Here is a 24,785-nt window from a genome sequence, read left to right on the forward strand (position 1 = left end):
CGTGGCAGAACATGGTGTTAGAGGAGTCTTATGAGAATACAAGGATGATAAAACTGAGTAGTATATTAAACCATAACTACATTTGCACTAATGTAGGTGAAAAACAGTCTCTCTGTATTAAATGGGTCACTAGGAATAAGTATTTTATTTTAGTTATCTGTAACATGTTTTAAATGTTGACAAGTTTTCATATTTAATATACTCTACCCTAATAGCCAAAAATTTTTGTTTGTCTACAAAAGTGATCCTTCATTAAAGGGCCTTTAAAATACTCCAGATTCTAGGCTGGGCGTTGTGGCTTATGCCTGTAATGCCAACACTTTGGGAGGCCGAGCCGGGTGGATCACTTGAGGCCAGGAGTTTGAAACCAGCCTGGCCAACATGGTGAGACCCTGTCTCTACTAAAAATACAAAAAAGAAAATTGCCAGGCATGGTGGCATGTGCCTGTAGTCCCAGCTACTCAGGAGGCTGAGGCATGAGAATCACTTAAACCCTGGAGACGGAGGTTGCACTCCAGCCTGGCAACACAGCAAGACACTGTCTCAAATATATATATATATATCTTTTTTTCAAGTATCTCAAAGGTTCTTATAATAGTAAAACCAAAATAGCCATATAAATGCATCAATCCATGAAGGTAAAATGATTTTTAAGAACAATCATGGCTAATACTGAAGAATTCTATTACTTGTTAGCATACTAGGCTACAATATGACACACAGAAGAAAAAAACAAAAAAAGCTATGTTCAATGAAGTGTTTTTTTTTTTGTTTTTTGTTTTTGTTTTTGTTGTTTTTTTTTTTTTTTTTTTGGAAACAGGGTCTTACTCTGTCACCCAGGGTAGAGTGTACTGGCAGTTCACTGCAGCCTCTACCTCCCAGATTCAAGTGGCCCTCCCACCTCGGCCTCCCAAACAGTTGGGACTATAGGCACATGCCAACATGCTCAGCTGATTTTTGTATTATTCATTCATTCATTCATTCATTCATTTTGCAGAGACAGCGTTTCACCATGGTTTGAGACCCAGGCTGGTCTCAAACTACTGGAAATCAAGCAATCCTTCCGCCTTGGCTTGCCAATGTGCTGGGATTACAGGCATGAAGCCACTGTGTCCAGCCTGCAATTAATTTTTTAATTAAGCTTTTATAAAACTTGAAATATACAAATTCTACATATACATCTTTTAGAACTTTCAGAAATTGAACCTACCACTGTAACTACTACTTCATCAGGAAAGAGAACATTACCAACACCTCAGAAGCCACCCTCATAAGTCCTCAGTAACCTCCAATGCTAACAACCATTATGACTTCTAGCACCACAGATTAGTTCTGCCTGTTTCTGTATGGTCACTTTACAACATGGGAAAAGCAATTTATTTAAATGAGGTCATAGAATATGTACACTTTCTTATGTCTTCTTTGGTTTCACATTGTGAACTTCATCTTTTTTGCTATAGAAAGCAAAATACCACACAGAATTTCTCCATTTATCTTTTTTCTTCATATATATTTATTTTTATCTGTTTATTTATTTTTGAGGCAGGGTCTCGCTCTGTCACCCAGGCTGGAGTGCAGTGGCTTGAACATGGCTCACTGTAGCCTCGACCTCCTGGGCTCAAGCGATCCTCCCACCTCAGCCCCCCAAGTAGCTGGGAACACAGGTTCACACCACTGCACCCAGCTAATTTTTAAAATTTTTTATAGAGATGACATCTAACTATGTTCCCCAGGCTGGTTCAAACTCCTGAGCTGAAGCAATCCTCTCACCTTGGCCTCCCAAAGTGCTGGGATTACAGGCCTGAGCCACTGCACTCGGCCCCTTTAAACGTTTTTGTTTTGTTTTGTTTTTGGAGATGGAGTTTCACTCTTGTGCGCATCTCGGCTCACCACAACCTCCGCCTCCCGGGTTTAAGCAATTATCCTACCTCAGCCTCCTGAGTAGCTGAGGTTATAGGCATGCGCCACCACGCCCAGCTAATTTTGTATTTTTGGTAGAGATGGGGTTTCTTCATGTTCGTCAGGCTGGTTTCAAACTCCCGACCTCAGGTGACCCGCCCACCTTGGCCTCCCAAAGTGATGGGATTACAGGAGTGAGCCACCGCACCCTGCCCCCTTCTAACTTTTGATGAACATTTTGTTTTATTCTAGTTTGATGCAAGCACAAATAATGCTGCTATAAACACTTTTGGCATATTCTTTGGGGCACAGATGTGTGTGTTTCCGTTGGATCTATACACCTGGTAGTGGAACTGCTGGGTCAAAACTTCCAGCAATTTTACTCCCATTAGCAGGGTGTATAAATTGCAATTTATACTTCCACTAGCAGAGTTGTCCAGTTGCTGTAGACTTGGGGTTATCTTTTTCATTTGTTCTAACGGTAAGAATGTAATAATACAACTGTGGCTTTAATTTGCACTTCCACCATATGATTTTGAGAGCCTTTTAAGAGGCTTATTTTATTGTCCAAATGAGCATCTTCTTTTGTGAATTGCTTCTTCAAGTCTTAGATCTTTGGCTGTGGGAAGGCAAGAGGGAGGGAGTGTCAGGCTTTTATTGATTTGTAGCTCTTTAAGTATTGTGGTTATGAGTGTTCTGTTGGATGTACATGCTGCAAATATTTCCTCCCACTCTGTAGCCTGCCTTTTTTCTCTTAATTTTTATTTTGTTGAAGAGAAATTCTTAATTTTAATGTTCAACTTATCAATGTCTTCCTTTTTCTAGTTAACCTCAATGACACTCAAACACTACCTCCAAATGTCAAAAAAAGGAATGTTTAGACTAATTCAACTGGTATTAGCAAGTTTATAATAGATATTTTAAAGTTTATGCAAAGATTTTAATTTCTAACAAATTTGGATAATTCTTCAATAAAAAAGAACCTTTGGGCTTATTTTAATGAGAAATGGTTAGGAACTGAATCCCTGGTTTCTGGTGGGACACATCGTGAAGAAATTGAGAATCTAAGTAAATGTGATACAAAACAAACCAAAAAAGGCCCCTAAAACAAATTACAGCCCTGAATATCTCATAACTAAAATTAGGGCAATGATTATTTAGCACATCAATTACTTTTTTTTTTCCTTTTGCTAATTTCTATTGCTACCCTATTTCACATCCTGAAATGAGAACCAAAAATAACTGAGGAAAATAAAGCTGTTAGATTGATAATTTAAGATATGATATTTGCATAACAAATTACCATATTATGATACAATTATATATTCCTTAAATGAGAACTTGCTTGACAGGATGAGGCATGCAAAGCAGCAAAGTACTTTAAAAACTTCAGAAAAAGTCTGGTCAACAATACACAAGCAGATGTTGTGCTTATATAAATTACATACATAGGAACAGTTTCCTTTTCTCTCTCTGTATAAATATATATATATTTTTTGAGACAGGGTCTCACTGTGTCAAACCAGGCTGGAATGCAGTGACATGATCACAGCCTACTACAGCCTCAACCTCCCCAGGCTCAGGTGATCCTCCCACCTCAACCTACCAGGTAGCTACAGGCATGTGCCACCACCTTTTCTATTTTTATAATCTTTGATTAAACCAACAATCTACTAACCAAGTTTTACTTATAATAAAAGCATCAAAATGACTTGATGAATGTGGGAAAGAATTGACCCTGCAAACCATGGTTTAAATGTTTCTTTTAATGCAATAACAACTTGAGGAATATACTTTTTCTTGTCACTTGTTAGGTTAGTGTTAATGACAAATCATAAAAACCCTATCATTTGAAGAATCTGAAGTATCCCAATTTTCCCAAAATGCTTTTCAGCAAAAGTATGCAATACTACATCATCAAAAATTAATAAATTAATGTAAGCCTTGTAAAGAACATTTGATAACCTATGGTTAAACAGCATAAACAAAAAGCCTACTTCATCCTGTCCTGACTAGTAACAAACAGCAACACCTCACTTACCAAGAAAGGTCCATCTGAAAAATTCTACTCACCACATCATGGACTAGAAAAAGCAGCAAAAGAGTTGGTATGCAAATTACATAAAGAAAAAACAAAAACTACCCAAACTCAAGATTGTTCCACAGCATCCATATAATTCTGAAAATAGTAGAATATGTATTGCACAGAATACTGTTTATTCAGCTCATAGACAATGCTCACTGCACACACAGATTCACACTTACAGACTCCTCAGATGAATTTCAGGGCCCCCAGTTTGGAGAAGCACTAAAACAGATGTTACAGAGTTTATGTACTTTCCTTAGAGAAGAGCTCTTGGGGAATTTACTGAGAAGCACTTCACTATTTTTTTTTCAAACATGATTCTTATAGCCTTATTCATGATCATTTCACAAAAGCAATAAACCAAAAAGGGAATGGAAGTGGAACCACTGCCAGAATCAGGCATGCTAACAGCAGAAACGGAATGCCTGAAAGAGACGTAAGCAGCCTTACACCACTCAATAGTCGTTGCTAGCTTCCCTGTAATTCCAAACCCATATGAAAATTACAGTTCATACAATGACTTTGTTATCAAGAAAAGATTGTAATTTTAAGTGTACCTAAAATAAGATTTCTCAGAAAAGGTTAACATAGAAAATTTAAAGCTTAAAGAGGAAACTCCACCAAAGAGGTATAAAGATGGCAAATACATGAAAGATGTGTGAAACCACCAATAGCCATTAGGGAGATGAAAATTAAAGTCATAAGAAGATCCTGCTCACACCTACTAAAATGGCCAAAATTTAAAATACTGGCAATACCATGTGGTGGCAAGAATGGGAAATGGGAACTCTCCAACATTGCTGGTGGGAACAAAAAATGATGCGGTCACTCTTGAAAGTGGTTTGGCAGTTTCTCATAAAGCACTTACCCTATGACTCAGAAATCACACACCTGGGCATCTATCCTAGAGAAAGGAAAGCTTACATTAACAGAAAAATCTGGACACAAATGTTTATAGCAGCTCTATTCACAATCACTCAAAACTGGAAACAACTCAAGTGTCCTTCAACAGGTGACTGTATAAGCAAATTGGTATATCCACACAATGGAATATCCTGCAATAAAAAGGAAATACTGATAACATGCAACAGCTTGGATGAATCTCAAAGGCAAGCTTAGTGAAAGCAGCTAGTCTTGGAAGACTATATACTGTATGGTTCCATTTATATAACATCCCAATTTATTAAGTTAAGTGACATTCTTTAAAAGAAAAAACTACAGGAATGGACAGCAGATCAGGCGTTGCCAGGGATTATGGGCAGGCAAAGAGGTGACTATAAAGGGATAGCATGAGGGAGTTTTAGGGGGTTACAAAACTCTTCTGAATCTTTATTATAATGAAAGTCACAAAAATCCATACATGTGTTTAAATTCCTGGAATTGTATACGTATATGATCATTTAGAACAGTATAGGCCAGGTGTAGTGGTTCACACCTGTAATCCCCAGCACTCTGGGAGGCCAAGGGAGAAGGATTCCTTGAGTCTAGGAGTTCAAGACCAGCCTGGGCAATATAGCAAGACCCCATCTTAATAAAAATAAATAAAACTGTAGGATTTTTTTGTTTTTTTTTGAGACAGAGTTTTGCTCGTCACCCAGGCTGGAGTGCAGTAGCATGATCTCAGCTCACTGCAACCTCCGCCTCCTGGATTCAAGCGATTCTCCTGCCTCAGCCTCCTGAGTAGCTGGGATTACAGGCATGCGCCATCATGCCCAGATAATTTCTGTATTTTTAATAGAGGTGGGTTTCAACATGTTGGCCAGGATGGTGTCAATCCCCTGACCTCATGATCCGCCCGCCTCAGCCTCCCAAAGCGCTGGGATTACAGGCGTGAGCTACTGTGCCCGGCCCAGGATCATTATTAAAGGATTCTCTTTTTACTTTAAGATAACAACATTAATGGAGAAAAAGAGGGACAATTTATAATGATAAAAGGGTCATCAGTGAAATATAACAATTAAAAACCTACATGCAACCTAACAACAGCACCAAAACAAATGAAACAAAAACGAACAGAACTGGAAGGAGAGAGACAATTCATCAATAATTGAAGACTTCAAAATCCCAGTCTAAATAATTGATAGAACAACCAGACAAAATATCAGCAAGGGTATAAACACTAGACAGTATAATTAACCATACTGACTTAACTGACATCTATAGAAAACTTCATCCAACAACAGCAGAATACACGTTCTTTTTAAGGTCCAGGTTAGACCATTTGCAATGTCACAAAACAAGTCTCAAATTTAGAAGGATCAAAATAATATAAAATATGTTTGGTGATTACAAAGAATTAAAATTAACAATCAAAAGAAATTTGAGAAATCTCCAAATACTTGAAAATCAAACAATAACATCCAAACAACCCATGGGTCAAAGAAAAAAAATCACAAGCAAAATTAAGAAATATATTTATTATTATTATAATTTTTATTTTTAGACATGGAGCCTCACTATGTTGCCCAGACTGGCCTTGAACTCCTCGGCTCAACGATCCTCCTGTTTCAGCTTCCTGAGTAGCTGGGACCATAGGCATACGTCACCACACCCAGCTCAAAAATTTAAAAATATCTTACACTGAATAAAAACAAAAATAAAACATCAAAATTTATGGGATGCAGCTAAAGCTGTGGCTAAAGACAATTTTATAGTTTTTTTTTTTTTTTTTTAAGACAGGGTCTTGCAGGCTAGAGTGCAGTAGCATGGCTAACTACAGCAGTTGCAAGCAATCCTCCCAACTCAGCCTCCCAAGTAGTTGGGGCCACAGGCACATGCCACTAAACCCAACTGATGCTTGGTTTTTTGTTTTTTGTTTTTTGTTTTTTGTAGAGACAGAGTCTCACTATGTTACCCAGGCTGGTCTCGAACTCCTGGCCTCAAATGATCCTCCCACCTTAGCCTCTCAAAGTGCTGGGATTACAGGTGTGAAACACTGCTCACAGCTGAGAACTGTATAGCTTTAAACTTAAACTTATTTTAGAAAACAAGAAAGATCTCAACTGTCTTCACTTTAGGAAACTAAAACAGTAAAGTAACCCCAAGCAAGCTGAAAGAAAGAAGTTAAAGTTTAGAGTAAAACCCAATGAAACTGAAAATAGGAAAATAGTAAAAGTCAATAAAACCAAAAGCTGGTTCTTTGAAAAAGTAAATAAAATAGACAAACCTTTACTTAGATGGACCAAGAAAAAAAGAAAATTACCCCCCCCCAAAAATTACCAAAATCAGGAATAAATGAAGGAGCATCACTATTGACCCTACAGTATAAAATATATTTTAAATATATAAAAAGAAAATATAAAAACGGTATGCCATCAAATTAGACAAATTAGATAAAGTGGACAAATTCCTAGAGAGACATAAATAACCAATACTAACTCAAGAAGAAATAGAAAATCTCAATATACCTAAAATAAGAAATTGAACTACTAATTAAAAATCTTCCCACAAAGAAAATACCAGGCCTACATGGCTTCACCATGGAATTCTATCAGATACATAAAGAAACAATGCCAATTCTTCACAAACTCTTCTAGAAAACAGAGAAAGAGACAACACTTCCCAACTCATTCTATATTACAATACTAAAGCCAAACAAGAACATTACAAAATAAGAAAACAATGAACCAATATTCCTCAGGAATTTACAAACAAAAATTCTCAATTAAAAAATCCTCTGTCTGGGTGCAGTGGCTCCCACCTGTAATCCTAGCACTTTTAGGAGGCCACGGTGGGAGGATCATTCGAGCCCAAGAGTTCAAGACCACCCTGGGCCAGGCACAGTGGCTCACGCCTGTCATCTCAGCACTTTGAAAGGCCCAGGCAGGCAGATCACGAGGTCAGGAGTTTGAGAACAGCCTGGCTAAACACAGTGAAACCCCGTCCCTATTAAAAACACAAAAATTAGCCAGGCATGGTGGTGCACGCCTATAGTTCCAGCTACTTGGGAGGCTGATGCAGGAGAAACCAGCCTGGGCAACATAGTAAGATCCCATCTCTACAAAAAATTTTAAAAATTGGCTGGATGAGGTGGCATGTGCCTATAGTCCCAGCTACTACTGAGGCTGAAGTGGGAGGATCATTTCATCCTAGGAGGTTGAGGCTACAATAAGCCAAGATCATACCACTGCACTCCAGCCTGGGTGACAGAGCAAGACCCTGTCTCGGGCAGGGCGGGGCGGGGCGGGGCAGGGCGGGGCGATCTCAATTAGATACTATGACCAAATGGGATTCATCCTAGCAAGTATGGTTTAACATCCAAAAATCAATTATCATAACCTCCAAAAGTCAATTAATACAACATATTAATAAAGGACAAAAAGCCACACAATTTTATCAATATATACAAGGCACCTGAAAAATTTAATTCAACACCACTAATGATTTAAAAAAAAAAAAAAAAAAAAAAAGCCTTAGTAAACCAGGAACATAAGGGAACTTCCTCAGCCTGAACGAACATCATATCAACAGTAAAAGACTGAAAGCTTTCCCCTCTAGCATCAGGAACAAAACAAGGACATCCACTGTCACCATTTCTATTCAACAATTCAATGAAGATTCTAACTGCTGCTAGAAGGCAAAACAAAATAAAACGGAACAAGAATTAAAGGCATCCCAATAGGACAAGAAGGTGTAAAACTGATAACCTTTCAAAGCCTCAATTCTAGAGATTTTTCAGTACTCACACACGCACTACCCAATCAGAGAACTCGCGTTTAAAAGCAAAAGCCCATGTGCTATCGTACGGTAAAGACTGAATCATGGAGTCCCTTCAGGCTGGCCTGCCCACATTATCAGTATCAGGAGTATAAAGTTCCTTCATAATATTAAAAAACAAACAAAATGATGAATCTATCATTTAAGGAGTAACAGAAACAAATATTTGCTGAATTAAAATTTATCCATCATAAAATATCTGACCACGTGTTCCAAATACAAACACATGTGAATTTTCTTAATCCATTTGAATAAAATTATATAGGCTTCATAGTATCAGCTTCACTGCTAATAGAACATGCATAACCTTTGTTCTACTAACTGCTTTTAGATAAGAAACAATAATCCAAGTTTCCAGCCTGTGCTATATATTACGACGAGGGATACTTTGGTGATGATACTTTGTCAAAATACTTTTTTTGTTGTTTAATATTATGTCCTTGGAGAAACATAATGAAAGTCTCCTCAGTCACCCTGGTCAACCAATTTAATTGTTTCGCCAGTCCCTATAAGTCACATACACAAAAATAATTGAATTTGTATTGTTCACAAACATAGCAGTAGAACAAGACCTCCCACCTGCCCTAGTAGTTCTTCAATAACTATTTTTGCCAGGGGCAGGAGCTCACACCTGTAATCCCAGCACTTTGGGAGGGTGAGTGGGGAAAACCACTTGAGCCCAGGATTCAAGACCAGCCTGGGTAACATGGCAAAATCTCGTCACTACAAAAAATAAAACAATTGGAGGCGTGGAGGGTTGGGCACCTGTAGTGCTAGCTACTCAGGAGGCTGAGGCAGGAAAATTGCTTGGGCCCAGGAGTTCAAGGCTGCAGTAAGCTACAGAGCTACAGTCACACCACTGCACTCCAGCCTGGGTGACAGAGCAAGACCCTGTCTCTAAAACAAAAAAATCTATGTTTCAGGGGAGGGATAAAGGGGCAGTCACCACAGACATATTCTTTTGATATAAATTGAGTTGGAATTTGGAGAACAGTTACAGAAGTAAAAGAGATCCCAGATTCTGCCTTCCAGGACAACAAAAAAGAAGGTAAATATATGAAAATGCCATTTACTGGTTGGGCACAGTGGCTCACGCCTGTAATCCCAGCACTCTGGGAGGCCAAGGTAGCAGAATTGCTTGAGCCCAGGAGTTTGAGACCAGCCTGGGCAATAGAGTGGGCCCCATCCCTACATTTAAAAAAAAAAAAAATCTAGACAGGCATGGTAGCACATGCCTATGGTCCCAGCTACTTGGGAAGCTGAGATGGATCGCTTGAGCCTGGGAGATTGAGGCTGCAGTGAACCACAACTGTGCCCTGGGAGACAGAGTGAGATCCCGACTCTGAAAAATAAGAGTGGCTTTCACTCACGAACATTTTGACCAGTAAAGAGCTAATGCACGGGCCTGGTCCTATCATACAGTCTTCAAGTCTGAACCAGACAGCAGAGGTTGTTTATATCCAGAGTTTATATTAACATGATCTATATCCCAGAAAACTGCTATCTGCCTCAACAGATGTCCACACTATTAAATAGCTCTGTCAAGCTCTTTCAGAGTCGAAGATTTTTCTTAAAGAAAAGGAACACACTAAAATTATCACCTGTAAACCCCACGTCTGGCTCTTTTTTAATAGGGCATCAAGTTGACCCTTTATGCTGCTGGAAAAAAACATGGCTATATTGAAGATTAAAACTTCTAAACTAATAAAACCAACACCACAGTTCTAAATTCTCTCCTGCCTCATCTCCCCTTGAAACTTCAAGCAATCCACACTTGCTCCTTGCTGCCAAATCCTGCTGTAACTGTGCCATCAGGCTGCTAGCACGAAAAAATGAGTTACTATACCACCCTCTTTGCACTCAGCCCTGGTAGTAGCCAATATTTCCCAATGTAGCCAAACAAAGACCTTGTTGTCAGGGACAGGCGTCTCGGCCAATGCTGGCTGCCATGGTGCCCCGCCGTTACACAGGTTCAAATAGTCAGATCATTAGGTGACAGAGGGGAGACGGTGCTGACAGACTTGGATTAGCAGAAACAGTAGAGTATTTTTCCCACACACACAAGCTGAACTACAATAAAGGAGGATTATCAGGTAAATTCTCATAATTCTCTTCATTTACAATTTACTGAAAATGTAGCCTACAAATGCCAACTCTTCATGGAGGGAAGAAGGGTGTGTGTTTGTGTGTGTGTGTGTGTGTGTGTGTGTGTGTGTGTGTGTGTTTGAAATAAAACATCAGGCCTGAAACAGTGGCTCACGCCTATAATCTCAGCACTTTGAGAAGCCAAGGCAGGCTGAGCACTTGAGCCCAGGAGTTCAGGATCGGCCTGGGCAACATGGCGAAACCCCATCTCTACAAAAAATACAAAAATTACCCGGGTGTGGTGGCATATGCCTGTTGTCCCAGCTACTTGGGGGGTTGAGGTGGGAGGATTGCTTGAGCTCAGGAGGTCAAGGCTGCAGTAAGCCGTGATTGCCCGCCCCACTGTACTCCAGTCTGGGCGACACAGTGAGACTGTTTCAAAACAACAATCAGGTTGCTCCCTAATACTATCACTTATATTGCTTCTAGAGCACTTATTACAGTTCATATGTCCGTATTTGTTTCATGTCTCTTCCACTAAGCCATTAAGTTCCATGAAGATAAGTACAGTGTCAGTTTGGAGAAATACAGTGTCCCCAGAGCCTAGGCCTGACACATAGAAGGGACTCAAGGGGAAAAAGAAGAATGAATGATGATCACCAAAAGGAACAACTGGAATTTAAACTTCAGAGAACTGTGCCCAAAGACAGCTCAGAGTTTCCAAGAGCCACATTTAGTTTGCTTGAGTATTCTGCTATAATGAAGGAAAAACAAAATTGAAATTAAGAGACCGCTGAAAATCAACTAGTAGTTGACATTTCCTTTCCAACAAGTTAGAAATATATTAATAGGTGGATTTAATTTATTTTTGTTTTTAAATATCGATGTCCTGTTTGAAGGGAGGACTCTGAGGATTAAAAAGGGTAACTACTTAAGCACTCAGTGATATACAGAGCATTATAAAAAATTAGGATATGATAAATATCATTGCTACTAAGCTACATAAGCAAACTTCCCAGTATCAGGAACAAGCATGTTCATTCCTATTAAACTGCTACCTTTGAAAATGTTCTCTACGATGTATGTACAATATTAGGCAGCTAATACCTAAGGTCATCTGAATAAAGAAATTCTACTTTTTATAGATTCAGCATTTATGTTACTATGAAAAGTAACTACTGCAAGCAATTACTTTGCTTTTGTTCAAACAGGTGTACAACAAAGAAAAAATGATAAATGCTTCAAAATGTTTCCAGAAGTGTTTCAAATAATGTCGCTGTATGACACTGTGGGAGCTAGTTAATGGCACAGCAATCTTGGAGATGTTCACACATTACCTGTGTGGGCAATGCAAAAATATTCACAGAGGTCCTCTGTTGGAAACACATCAATTATTATAATAACATGGACAATATATCCTCTTATAAATACAAGTTAAAAAATCCACATTTTCTTTTTTAAAAATACTTATTTTGATGTAAAAAAATAACATTATAGACACAGTCACAAAATAATATATAATTTTGTGTTGCTGAAAAGACATAATGTTAAGCACTGACACCATTAAAAGGTATCAGCCTCAAGGAAACTATTATACAAAGGTGTTGGTTAAGATAATAATTATTAAGACTACAAGAAAAGTGGTGTCCAGAAATAAATACATGTTTTCCTACATCAAAATAAATGCCTAAGTACCATTGTTAAATCATGAAGAAAAAAAATTGTCCTTCAAGGTTTTTTTTAATGAAATGAAAATAACTTATTACCACTTTGTTTCAATTTTAGTGGAAATTTTAGGCAATAATTTACATCTATGCAAGCTCAATATATGTTCACTTCTCTGATAATTAAAAAGTCAGCAATAACCTTCTCTACTCCAATCTTACCCTATTAACGTATCTGTTTAACACACTCTATGTAAACCTTACACTTGTGTGTGATAAATGAGGCTTGAAAGAATCCCTCCATGTTTTGATAACTGATTATTTGCTTGCATAAATGAATAATGTTAAGTTGCAACGTGTGATAAGCTGACTTCCAGCGCCGTGAGAGCTGCCACTAGTCTTACCTTTCTCGTCTGTAGGTTTAACAACATTTACAAGCCTGTCCAACCCACAGCCCATGGGCCACATGCAGCCCAAGACATCTTTGAATGCGGCCCAACACAAATTCATACACTTCTTAAAACATTATGAGATTTTTGGGCGATTTCTCTTTTTTTCTTTTTCTTCTTTTTTTTTTTTTTAAAGCTAATCAGCTGTCATTAGTGTTAGTGTACTTTATGTGTGGCCTGAGACAATTCTTATTCTTCCATTGTAGCCCAGGGAAGCCAAAAGTGCACATCCCTGATTTACGCAGTCTCCAGAGGAAAAATTCCTGACTCACCTAAATCACACTGAAGAATATATCAGTACGATGGTCTTATTACCTTAAAATTAACCTGTTAACTTTTCTTTCCACGTTCTCTAACCTTTCCTAGTCAAACTGGAAAATATCCAATAAAATTAGTGTAGAGAAACCAGACTCAATTCTATAATGAATAATCTCTCATCTTCTCATGAATTTCCTGGAAGTAATGAGCGTGGACTGAAGAAGTAGATTGAAGAAGCACACTGAAGAAGCACACAGACTGGGTCCCAAGTTACAAGCACACTGACTTCATCTAGCTTCAAAGGCATACTGCCTTTCAGAGTCTAAAACAGAGTGATGTGCATCATAAGAGATAGCCTATCAGATCCCTAGGCCCCAAATATACCAAAGGTCAGCTTTCTAAAGGCAATGTCTATTTTTAAACGAATATAAGTTGGGTTCTAAATTTGACCTCCATGTAAACAATCAGCTGGGAAGGAATGTCTGGCTGGACTCCTAAGCAGTTTAAGTTGGTTGCGGAATGATCCAAACAAAGTTCATTTTATACACAACACACAAAGCTTCTCTTAGCAGCAGGCGTCTTCCACAGAGGCAAGAGCAGCAGCTGTGAACAAGGAGCCATCCTGCAGCTGAGGAGCCTGGAATTCACTTCTTCACATAACTGATAAAAGCAGGCCATTCTCCACTAAGATGGTCTGGGGAAACCAATTTCCGAGTGCTCAGTATAAAAGAATGAGCATGTTTTATGAAAAACAGAGCATATTTTCAACGGCGTGCAGAGTACATGAATACCATCCAGAAGAAGATGCCAACAAAAACCTACAGGATTTTCAAGCTTCTTCACAGTACTCCTCTCTTCACAAAGTACAAGTTCACAGCCCACACTGACCAAAAGAGTCTCAATGACAATGAAGAAAGTTTTCTTTTGAATTTTGCGTTCAGAAACAGGAAAATAAAGGAAAACCATGAATTTCCTATTATAACATCTCTTAGAGATGATTATGGCACCAACTGATAATTTTGAAAATTTTCATCGTTCTCAATTTTGAAGAAGCCTCAAAGCACTGGGAACTTTTACAGCTTTTTAAAAATTATTTTTCAAGGGTACTACAACAGTGGTATAAGGTTGGCACTAGTCTACCGTACTACTTGGGAAATTATGTACTATCAATTTTAATATCCACATTTGAAAAAAATCACTTCCAGGACAGAGTGAAATGCTAAAACAAATACACCTCTGAAAACACATCTATAAATATAGAACTACATAAATTATACACATATTTAAGCCAAAATAATAGTAATTCAGTAAACTCCATTTGATAAACTATTAATAATCAGTAATGAAAGTGAAAATAGCAGATATGCCCATTTGTACATATCACTAACAAGGTCTGCCTTCTCTCATTAGCCTGCAGTTCTGGCCCCCTCCACCGCGCCTAAAGATAAACCAAACAGTGAGTCAGAGGGCAGAGCAAAGCCAGACATCTCCTTTTCTAGATATCTGAACCATCAGACTTTAAGATTCAAAAAGTGTCGACCATGAGAAGTGAAAGCATAGCGTCTGCATCAAAAGCCTTGATTTCATCATGGTCCTAACACACTGTGGATGGGGTGTATGTGTATGTATCTGTCTGTCTCCTCCACTTCCCCGGAAAATCCTAAAGGTAAAGACTATTCTTGTTCTCTTTTGCAGCTCTAGAACCCAGCACATACCAGATATTCAAGTGTTAAATGAACAACTTGAGCAAATGAATACAGATCTCCTACACTCAGTCTTCCAATGACAGATAGTTAGAGTTCTCAATTATGCCCTGGTATCCGCATGAAGTCCAGCTCATTCAATATAACAAAGCACGGTGGAAAACTGCTGTTCCTCACCTCATTCTTTACCTCTGGGATCCGCAGATCTAACTTCCTCATGTCCCCAGTGGCTGAGCAGAGTGAAAGTGGACACTGGAGAGCTCTAGGTAGTCTTCCTTTCTCCTCTTCCTGCTCACCCATGCACACTCATTCATTACATATTTAATGGGTACCTACCATGCCCTACACACCATGCATGGATGCCAGGAATAGCTCTAACACACCATAGCAACTGCCCTCCAAGAATTTATCACTGAGAAAAGCAGAGAAGTTACTGCAATGCAATGTGCAAAAATTATGGATATACAGAATGCATGCTTCCTGTGAGAAGTCAAGCACTGTTTGGAGTAGTTACAGGAACTATCTCATTTTCTCCATATCACCACTGCTGAACTTCCTCTCTGTGATGCGGTAGGCAGAGACCAGGGAACATTCAGTAGGAACACCTAAGCCACTAAACCAACCAGGAGCACCTGAGCCACTAAACCAGTCAGAAGGTGATGAGGAGGGGAGGGAAAATAGCATGTACGTGAAAAGAAGGTTGAGCAGAAGACGTAAAACCTGAAGGATCAACAGAAGTTTCCCGGTTGAAGGGGAGTAAGCAGAACTTTTCATGTAGAGAACTTACCAGGCAGAAAAATCCAGAGGGAAGAAAGACCACTATGCCATCAGAAGATCATGACAGAATTTGGTACTGGATGAGAGTGTAGCTACCCAAAGCAGTTCTTAATATGCACAAATTTATTAATTTGTAGCATGTAATATCAATCTTGTTCTATTTTTAAACCCCAAATAATATTTATAGATTTAAAAGATTACTTACTGGAGAGTAATAACGGCGCATTAAGAATTTTACGAAAGCACAGAAATGACCTGGGAAATAATTTGTCCAAAGCTGAAATATTTCTTTAAAATACTCTTAAGTAACACCCTTCACTCTAAATTTTGGCAAGATGGTTAGGCAGATTCACGACTTAAAAAATAAAAGTTGTATTTGATGGCAGAAAGTCAACTTTTTCAAACTCAATTTCCACTCCCCTCCCCTGATTTTATTTGGGCTGGCAAAGTGCCCATTTAAACACCACATTTGAGCCTCCCTTGAAGACAGCAGTGGCCAAGGAGTTTCAACTAGAAGTCAATGGGTAGAGATTCCAGAAAGTCTCATTTGCCTGTTTTCCTTTCCCCTCTTCTTGCAGACAACTAGGCTGCAGCTCCTGTGGATTTGCGGACAAAGGCTTTACACTGAAAAGGCTGAAAGCCAGGATCCTGGGTCCCTTCCTGATGACTTGACAGAACCACCACCCGAAGTGGTTTCCCAACAGAAAATCAAACCCTGTATAGTCAGATACCTGTTCCTACTAGTCAAACAGAAATTTCATTGCAGATGCTGGAGAATATTTAAAGTACACATGGTAAGATTTGGCAAAAAAACTGTTGCAAATACATTTAGGGTATTAAAAATATTTCATGATTCACTATCTTTTTCTGTCTAAATCGCACATCCGTATGATTATGAAACATCTTTTTAAATCAAAATAAATGTTTTCCAATGTTTTCTTTGGGCAGGAAAGACATCCAGTTCTTGAAACATCTGATCTACTCTGGGTGCTGAATTAGGGAGAGTGAGTAGGGCCAACAGAAAGATCTCTGGAGAGAGGGTGTATGGGCAATGTGGGGGAAAATGGAAGTTAAACATCAACAACAACAAATGCAAGCAATTTACAAAAGTTTCCTTGTGTTTTTACAAGCCAGGTGAACTGTCAGATAAGAATCAGTTTGGGGGTCTATGCCCTAAACCAGCGGTCCCCAATCTTTTTGGCAGCAGAGACTGGTTTCGTGGAAGACAATTTTTCCACACTCTGGAGGCAGTAGGGAACAGTTTCAGGATAATTCAAGTGCATTACATTTATCATGCACTTTATTTTTATTATTATTACATTATAATACATAATAAAATCATTATACAACTCACCATAATGTAGAGTCAGTGGGAGTCCTAAGCAGGTTTTCCTGCAACTAGAATGTCCCATCTGGGGGTGATGGGAGACAGTGACAGATCATCAGGCATTAGATTCTCCTAAGGAGCACACAACCTAGATCCCTCACATGCACAGTTCGCAATAGAGTTTGCACTCCTATAAGAATCTAATGCCACCACTGATCTGACAAGAGGCGGAGCTCAGGTGGTAATGGGCAATGGGGAGAAGCTGTAAATACAGATGAAGCTTCACTTGCCTGCTCACTGCTCACCTCCTGCTGTGCAGCCCAGTTCCTAACAGGCCACAGCAGGTACCAGTCCGTGGTTCAGGGGTTGGGGACCCCTTCTCTAAATGAATATCTGGTTGCCACTGCCCATCATCACAGGATTTCATGGACTTAACTGTAATAGTATTCTTCTTCTACTGATATTCTGTCATTTTATTTTTAAAAGGTAGAACTGCTTTATGGCAACTCACCTGATAAGTGAGACACATTATTTTATTTGGTTTTTGTGGAAACGTTATTGTACCTCTTTCTCTACCCCCACCCTCCAAAATACCTAAAGGATTATGGGCAATGAATTACATTCATCTAAACAGAGTCATTCCACAGGGCTGGGATGAAGTAAGGGAAGGGGAATTCCTGTCTTTGTGCAAAATCAGAAGTCTACTGACTGCAGAAGAGTCAGGATCATGTTCTCTACTCTAACTTAACTCTTAAGTATAGGTTTTGTTTAAAGCTAGAAACAAAATCCAAATGGAGGCATTAAGCAAAGATATTCCATTTCCATTTTCAGTCTGTTCACTTTTTAAAAAAATGATTATTACTCTCTCTTTCAAATATTGGTTGCCAAACTAACAATAAGTCTACTGTCAAGTCTCTGCTACCTGACAACTGTTGAATTCCTACTGTATGGTAAGTTGTTACACAAACATCAGTTTTCTGGGATAGCAAAATGAGTATCATGTCCAGATTCAAACTTAGACTTCAAACCTGATTCTAATAATCACCAACTGCAGGTAAAACCTTGCAGATTAATTTCCCTCTCTCGGGCCCCAGTTCCTAAAAAATCATAAAATGAAAATAATGCTTGGCCCTTCTGATATACTATGAAATCATTCCCCTTCTAACATTTTTGGAAACATTAGTGTTAATATATATAAAGAACCTAGCAAAATGTTTGACACATAATGGGCACTTTATAATTGTTAATATGATGCTAATTACTAAAAGTGTTTTAAATATTTAAGTAGCTATTTATTTGAGTATCAAAGATAAAAGATGAAAAAGTTAAAAAACGAAAAAAAAAGACGAGACAGTTAAAAAAAAAAAAAGCTGTCCAACTAAAAGCATCAAACAAAATAACAAAAAGAGAGGCAGAGTGACTTCTAAGCAACAGTGTCCTCTTAGCTGCTGCCTGAAACACCTGTAGTGATGGGAACTCACGAGCTCAAAGGGCAACTCCACCATTCATTCAAGGCTGCATTAAGACATACGGAGGCTAGTGTCTATTGTATGTGTCCATTTCTGCACCAGGCTAGAAGAACACAAATAATGATGACACAGCCCCCTGCTTTTGAGGAATCCACAGCTTCCTCATATGAACAAACATAGTACAGACATGAGCAACCAAAGAGGCAAACACAGGGTGCTACAGAGTGCACAGGTGGGGCATGCAGCCCAACCTAGCGATGTCAGAGGGAAGGAGTAAAATCTTACAGGTAACAGAGAGCACAGTGTATCAGAAGGGCCTAGTTCCAAACAGGAAGTGATAGATGATATGGTTGAGCAAGGTTCCCATCACACCGCTTGAAGGCCACATGAAGACTCCTGAACTTTCTCCAGTGAGCTGTGAGGAGCTTTGGAAATGTTTTAAGCAGGAGAGTGACATGGTTAGACATGCTTTCTGTATAGAAACTCTGGTGGCAATGCAGAAAATGAAATGGGTGCAGGAGTGGGATGGGATGGTAAACCAGTAGTCTAGGTCAGAATAAGGCTACAGAAATGTAACTCACATTTTAAATTTGCCCAAACTGTTAAAATTACAATAAAGCTAGGCCTCCCTTGATTTCTGCAGAGGTTTTATACAAAATGTAATCTCCCAACAATTATCAATGGCTCCAGAAGAATAGAATCAAGTGGTCTAGTTTTGAAGTCTCATGATGCATGATACAATGTTGTAAGCAACACTGTACATGAAAGATGAATTAGGAGACATTTTCATGAAGAGCAATGTGCGCACAAAGAGCAACGTGCAACTTCACCCTAAAATACCACAGAGTATGTTTCCCACTACCAGTTTCATGCTCAAATGCCTCTAATTATAATCATCTGTTATTAACAAAAGAAAAACTGTACCCCAAACATCTGTAAGTTTTCTGCATGGTGTGGGTAAACTATCATCTAAAACAAATATTTATATTTAGATAAAGAATAAAATTCTAATAGCCCTCAAATTCTGACCACCTTTAAGACTTTTCTCCCCCCAAAGACTTGAATGTCTTTGGCCTGCAAGTATGAAGTCACTTATCAAAAAGAGAGAGTAAAACAAATCTCTGGATATCATAAAGGATCATATCTGCGCTTAGCTGTCGGCTGAAATTGTTCGTAAAAAGGAAGAATACCACACAAGTTGTCTGGCTGACTATGAGTTGGCTGCTGCCTGTGCATTCACATACACACAAAAATGTGTATAAACATGAACATCCAGGCACAAATATCCATCTGGACAGGATGTTAACACCATTCCTCAATTCCTTACAGGTCCTATTCTCTTCCAGAAGTATAAAATCTACCAACTGGTTAAAAGCACTTAAATTTGGATGAGAGGGAGACAAGATGGAAAGGGGTCAATTCTTTGAACCCAAACAAGGACTCATCTCCATAAGATCATTCAGAAAGCTTAAGAGGTTAAATACATCAGAGCCTTAATTCATCCCTATGAAAAAAGTACTAAATTCTTCTCTCCTTGAACCTAATCCTGTCTAAGTCTTTCTTTGGATTTGGTCCCCTGGCACAGGTTTAATGAGGCGCATTGCCACACACTTTTACTGACAGAGATGTACTCAGGGAAAGAGTGGCAACAAAAAGTGGCTACTTACACCATACTGACTTGGGAAAATTTGGCAGAAGAAATGTTCTGGTGGCATAATGAATCCTCGAACTGAGACTGTTCCCATTCTTTCCTTGGTCGAGACTGGGTAACTACTAAATCCAGCACTTGATTTTGAAGCTTCTACACCTCTGGTCAAAATATCTTTCACTATTTCATTTGGTCTTCCCAATCCCTTTCCTCTCAGTCTTTCACGCCATTTAACTAGGGGATCCTATAGCTAAAAGCTGAAGAGCAAAGGCTGTATAGCCAGACCCTGTAGATTCGAATCCTTAGTACTTACCTACTCTCTGTGCCTGTTTCCTCTCCTGCCCATCAGGACCAGCTTCTCAGGGTTCTCCTGAGGATGACACGGCATAAGCCATGTGAGCTGCTCAACACACATGGGGGGGGCACACAGGGCCTGGCACAGAGCTCCATAAAGGGTCCCAATGGTCTCATTAGTCTTAAGTAACAAAAGCAAGGCAAACACTTAGGAGGGCAGTGTTCAGCCCTGTGCCACTTATCATTTGGTGGCAAATAAATACTAAAAGTATAAAAATACCAATCAGTTACCATTATAATATATCTATAAAGGGATGTCATAGGATTATCCAACTATCTTCCATCTTTATATTTTATTATCATTTTCTATAATTAAAATGCCACGTGAGTTATTCTTAATTACCTTAAACTTCGCCTTCTTAATTGTCTACTCCTATATCCTGCTGTGACTCCATTAACATGGCCTCCTGAGGTGGACTTCAAGAGATTTATGATCACCTACAGTTAATTTCCCCCCCACAAATTTTTAATGGTTTTCTACTGATAAATAATGACTTAAAATAAATTAGCTAATTTTTAGACCATGTAGTTGTTTTCGCTAGGAATCCACTGAACTATATTTGTTTTTCACCAGCTGTCTGGATAATTATATTTAGTCCATGTTTTTAAAAAGTAGAGAATGAATATGTTAATCATTAGCCTCTCTCTTTTTTTTTGGACATCTCTATGGCTTCTTGTTGTTGTCGTTGTTTTTAACACAAGGTCTGGCTACCACCCAGGCTAGAGTGCAACTGGTATGCAACGGAGCCATCTCAGCTCACTGCAACCTTTGCCTTCCAGGCTGAAGCCATCCTCCCACCTCAGCCTCCCAAGTAGCTGGGATCACAGGCATGTACTACCATGTCCGGCTGATTTTTATATTTTTTGTAGAGGTAGGGTTTTGCCATGTTGCCCAGGCTCGTCTTGAACTCACGAGCTCAAACCATCCACCCATCTCAGGTTCCCAAAGTGCTAGGGTTACAGGCATGAGTCACCACTCCCAGCCTGGACTTCCCTACGTTCTCTAATTTGCCTTAACTTATGCAAGGGGTTCAGAATGAAAACATATCAAACTCACATCTCAGAGGCAACTCAATAATTGGATATAAAAGACTTAAAATCAGACATTTTTTCATGTAACAAAAGATGAGAACCACAACATAAACAGGATAGTGAATGACTACAGGTGTCCTGGGTGCATTTCTGCACCTAAAACCAAATAGCACTAAATGTAAATTTACATATGGTATTAAAATGCTCACTTCAAATTGTTAATTTTTTTAGTAGAGAGGAAAAGCAAGAAAAGAGTCCACTGTGATCCTAGCATAGAATTTCCACAAAACTGAAAGGTTTCTACTTTGTTCTTGTATTTTACACAATATATGTTAATTCAGCCAAGATAATATGACCTTTGTTTTTTTGTTTGTTTTTTATTTTTGAAACGGAGTCTTCCTCTGTCACCCAGACTGGAATGCAGCGGTGCAATCTCGGGTCACTACAACTTCCGCCTCCTAGGTTCAAGTGATTCTCCTGCCTCAGCATCCCGAGTAGCTGGGATTACAGGTACCCATCACCAAGCCCAGCGAATTTTTGTATTTTTAGTAGAGACGGGGTCTCACCATGTTGGCCAGGCTGGTTTCGAACTCCTGACCTCAGGTGATCTGCCCAACTAGAACTCCCAAAATGCTGGGATTATAGGCGTTAGCCACTGTGTACAGTCGACTTTTTTTTTTTTTTTTAAAGTCTAAGAGAAACAAAATGACTATTATTTTAAGATGTGTGCAAACACTAGTCTGGCCAGGCACGGTTGCTCATGCCTATAATCCCAACACTTTGGGAGGCCAAGGTGGGCAGATCACCTGAGGTGACTCAGGAGTTTAAGAGTGGCCTGGCCAACATGACAAAAACCCATCTCTACTAAAAATACAAAACAATTAGCTGGGCATGGTGGCAAATGCCTGTAATCCCAGCTACTTGGGAGGCTGAGGCAGGAGAATCGCTTCAACCTGGAAAGTGGATGTTGCAGTGAGCCAAGATCACACAACTGCACTCTAGCCTGGGCAACAGAGCAAGACTCCAACTCAAAAATAAATAAATAAATAAATAAATAAATAAATAAACAAACAAACAAACAAAATGAAAACCACTAGTCTAAACTTTGTATTTAAAAAGAGGAGAACTGCATGTAATGGCTCATGCCTGTAATCCCAGCATTTTGGGAAGCTGAGGCTGGAGGATCCCTTGAGCCCAGGAGTTCAAGATCATCCTGGACAACACAGTGAGGACTTGTCTCCACTAAAAATAAAAATAGATAAATAAAAAAATTAGTCCAGCATGGTAGCATCTGCCTGTGGTCCCAGCTACTAGGGAGGCTGAGACAAGAAGATACCTTTAGTCTGGGAGGTCAAGGCTGCAGTAAGCCATGGTCACAACACTGCACTCCAGCCTGGGTGACAGAGGCAGACCTGTCTTAAAACAAAACAAAGCAAAACAAAGCAAAACAGGGGTTTAGACAGGTGTGTTGGTTCATGTCTGTAATCTCCTAACTTTGGGAGGCCCAGGCAGGAGGAATGCATGAGCTTAAGAGTTCAAGAGCAGCCAGGGCAATATAGTGAGACCTTGTCTCTATTTAAAATAAAAAAAAAATTGGCCCTGCATCGTGGCACATGCCTGTAGTCCCAGCTACTCAGGAGGCTGACGCAAGAGGATCTCTTGAACCCAGAAGGTCGAGGCTCCAGTTAGCTATAATTGTGCCACTACATTCCAGCCTGGGTGACAGAGCAAGACCCTGTCTCTAGAAATGAATGAATGAATGAATGAATGAATGAATGAATGAATGAACGAATACATACATACATAGAAAAAGAGGGGTACTGGTCCTGGGTAGGATGAAGCAAGGACACTCCATCTCATTTCTCCACTGAATGCAGTTATAATACCTGGAAAGATTATAAGCAGCTATTTGGGGGGTCTGAAAAGTAAACGATAGCAGGCTGATTAGGAAAGAAGAATGAATCTCAAGGTACCACCAAACTGGCAATGAGCTTCCCATTTTTTTCATAAGACATCACCAGCCTGGACTCAAGGCAGCCGGACATGGCATACCAGGATGTGGACAGAGGGAACAAACTGAGTTTTAGCCAGAGGAGCAGAAAAGGCAATTCCTAAACCTGGAGAGAATGGGAGCAACACTCCATTTTTCTTTCTTTTCTTTTTTTTTCATTCTCTTGCTTCCCAATCCAAGGCAATTCCAAGGTGGTGGTGGGCAGCAGGGACAACAGTCACGTAAACTCTGAGGGAAAGGAACCTTCCTCTCTGATCAGAGGAGCTATGATCCCAAGATGTAGGAGCAAACATCTGCTGCTTTTTTCCTCTGTCTTCCTGCCTCTTGGCCCGAAATGCAAGCAGTCACAGGAAGTACACTGTCCTATTCTAATGTCTCATCTCTGTGGCTGCAAAAGTAAAAAGGGGAACCCCAGGGAAGAAGGAAGTCATGGAGGAATAGATTCACACAAATATAACCCATTGATTCTTGGTAAAGGTGCAATGGCAATTCAATGGAGAAAGACTGTCTTTTCAACAAAGATGCTGGAATAATTAGACATCCATATCCATAAAAGGAAACCTGACCTAAAACAGATCTTACACAAATACTAATTCAAAATAAATCATATCTATCTAAATGTAAAACTATAAAACTTCTATGAGAAAACATAAAATCTTCATAACCTTTAAAGAGTTCTTGAAAATTACCCACACTGTATTTTAAAAAAAAATGATAAACTGTACTTCTTCAAAATTAAAAATTCTTGTTCAGAGAAAGACACTATTAAGCAAATGAAAAAATAAGGTATAGACTTGGAAAAATATTTGCAAATCACATATGCAACAAATAATTTGCATCCAGAATACATAAAAACAAAATAAAACTGAAAACTCAACCAAGAAATAACCCAATTTAAAAAGTGGTTATTTAAAAACTTGAACAGATGCTTCATCAAAAAAGATATACAAATGGCAAATAAGCATATGAAAATATGTTCAACCTCATTAGCCCCCAGAGAAATGCAGGTTAATAACATAATGAGGTACCACTACACATCCATCCAAATGGATAAAATAAAAAATACTGATAATACCTTGATAACAGGAAGTGCTATCAAGGATGTCATGCATCTGAAACTTTTATACATTGCTGGTGTAAATGTAAAACGACACAAATACTCTGGAAAATAATTTCAAAGTTCTTCAGAAAGTTAAACATACCCCTACCATGTAATCCAGCAGTCCCACTCCTGGGAATTTACTCAAGGGAAAGGAAAGTCTATGTTCATACAAAGACTAAAACACAAATGTTCACAGTAGCTTTTT

At 39.0% G+C, this 24,785-nt stretch overlaps 1 protein-coding gene across 15 annotated transcripts in view; it reads right to left on the reverse strand.

Moving 5' to 3' along the window:
- The window catches only part of SIPA1L1 (signal induced proliferation associated 1 like 1), a 410,818-nt gene that overhangs the window by 233,551 nt on the left and 152,482 nt on the right, over window positions 1–24,785 (reverse strand). Inside the window, exon 1 of one of the 15 annotated variants that reach the window (XM_031668028.1) lies at window positions 4,854–4,874. The exons of the other annotated variants lie outside the window; for them this stretch is intronic. The gene's annotated coding sequence lies outside the window, so the exon portion shown is untranslated. Of the gene's footprint in view, window positions 1–4,853; window positions 4,875–24,785 lie in introns of those variants that run through there. 15 annotated transcript variants of the gene reach the window in all.

Source organism: Papio anubis, chromosome 7 (genome assembly GCF_008728515.1).
Source record: "Papio anubis isolate 15944 chromosome 7, Panubis1.0, whole genome shotgun sequence".
NCBI classification, from domain to species: domain Eukaryota; kingdom Metazoa; phylum Chordata; class Mammalia; order Primates; family Cercopithecidae; genus Papio; species Papio anubis.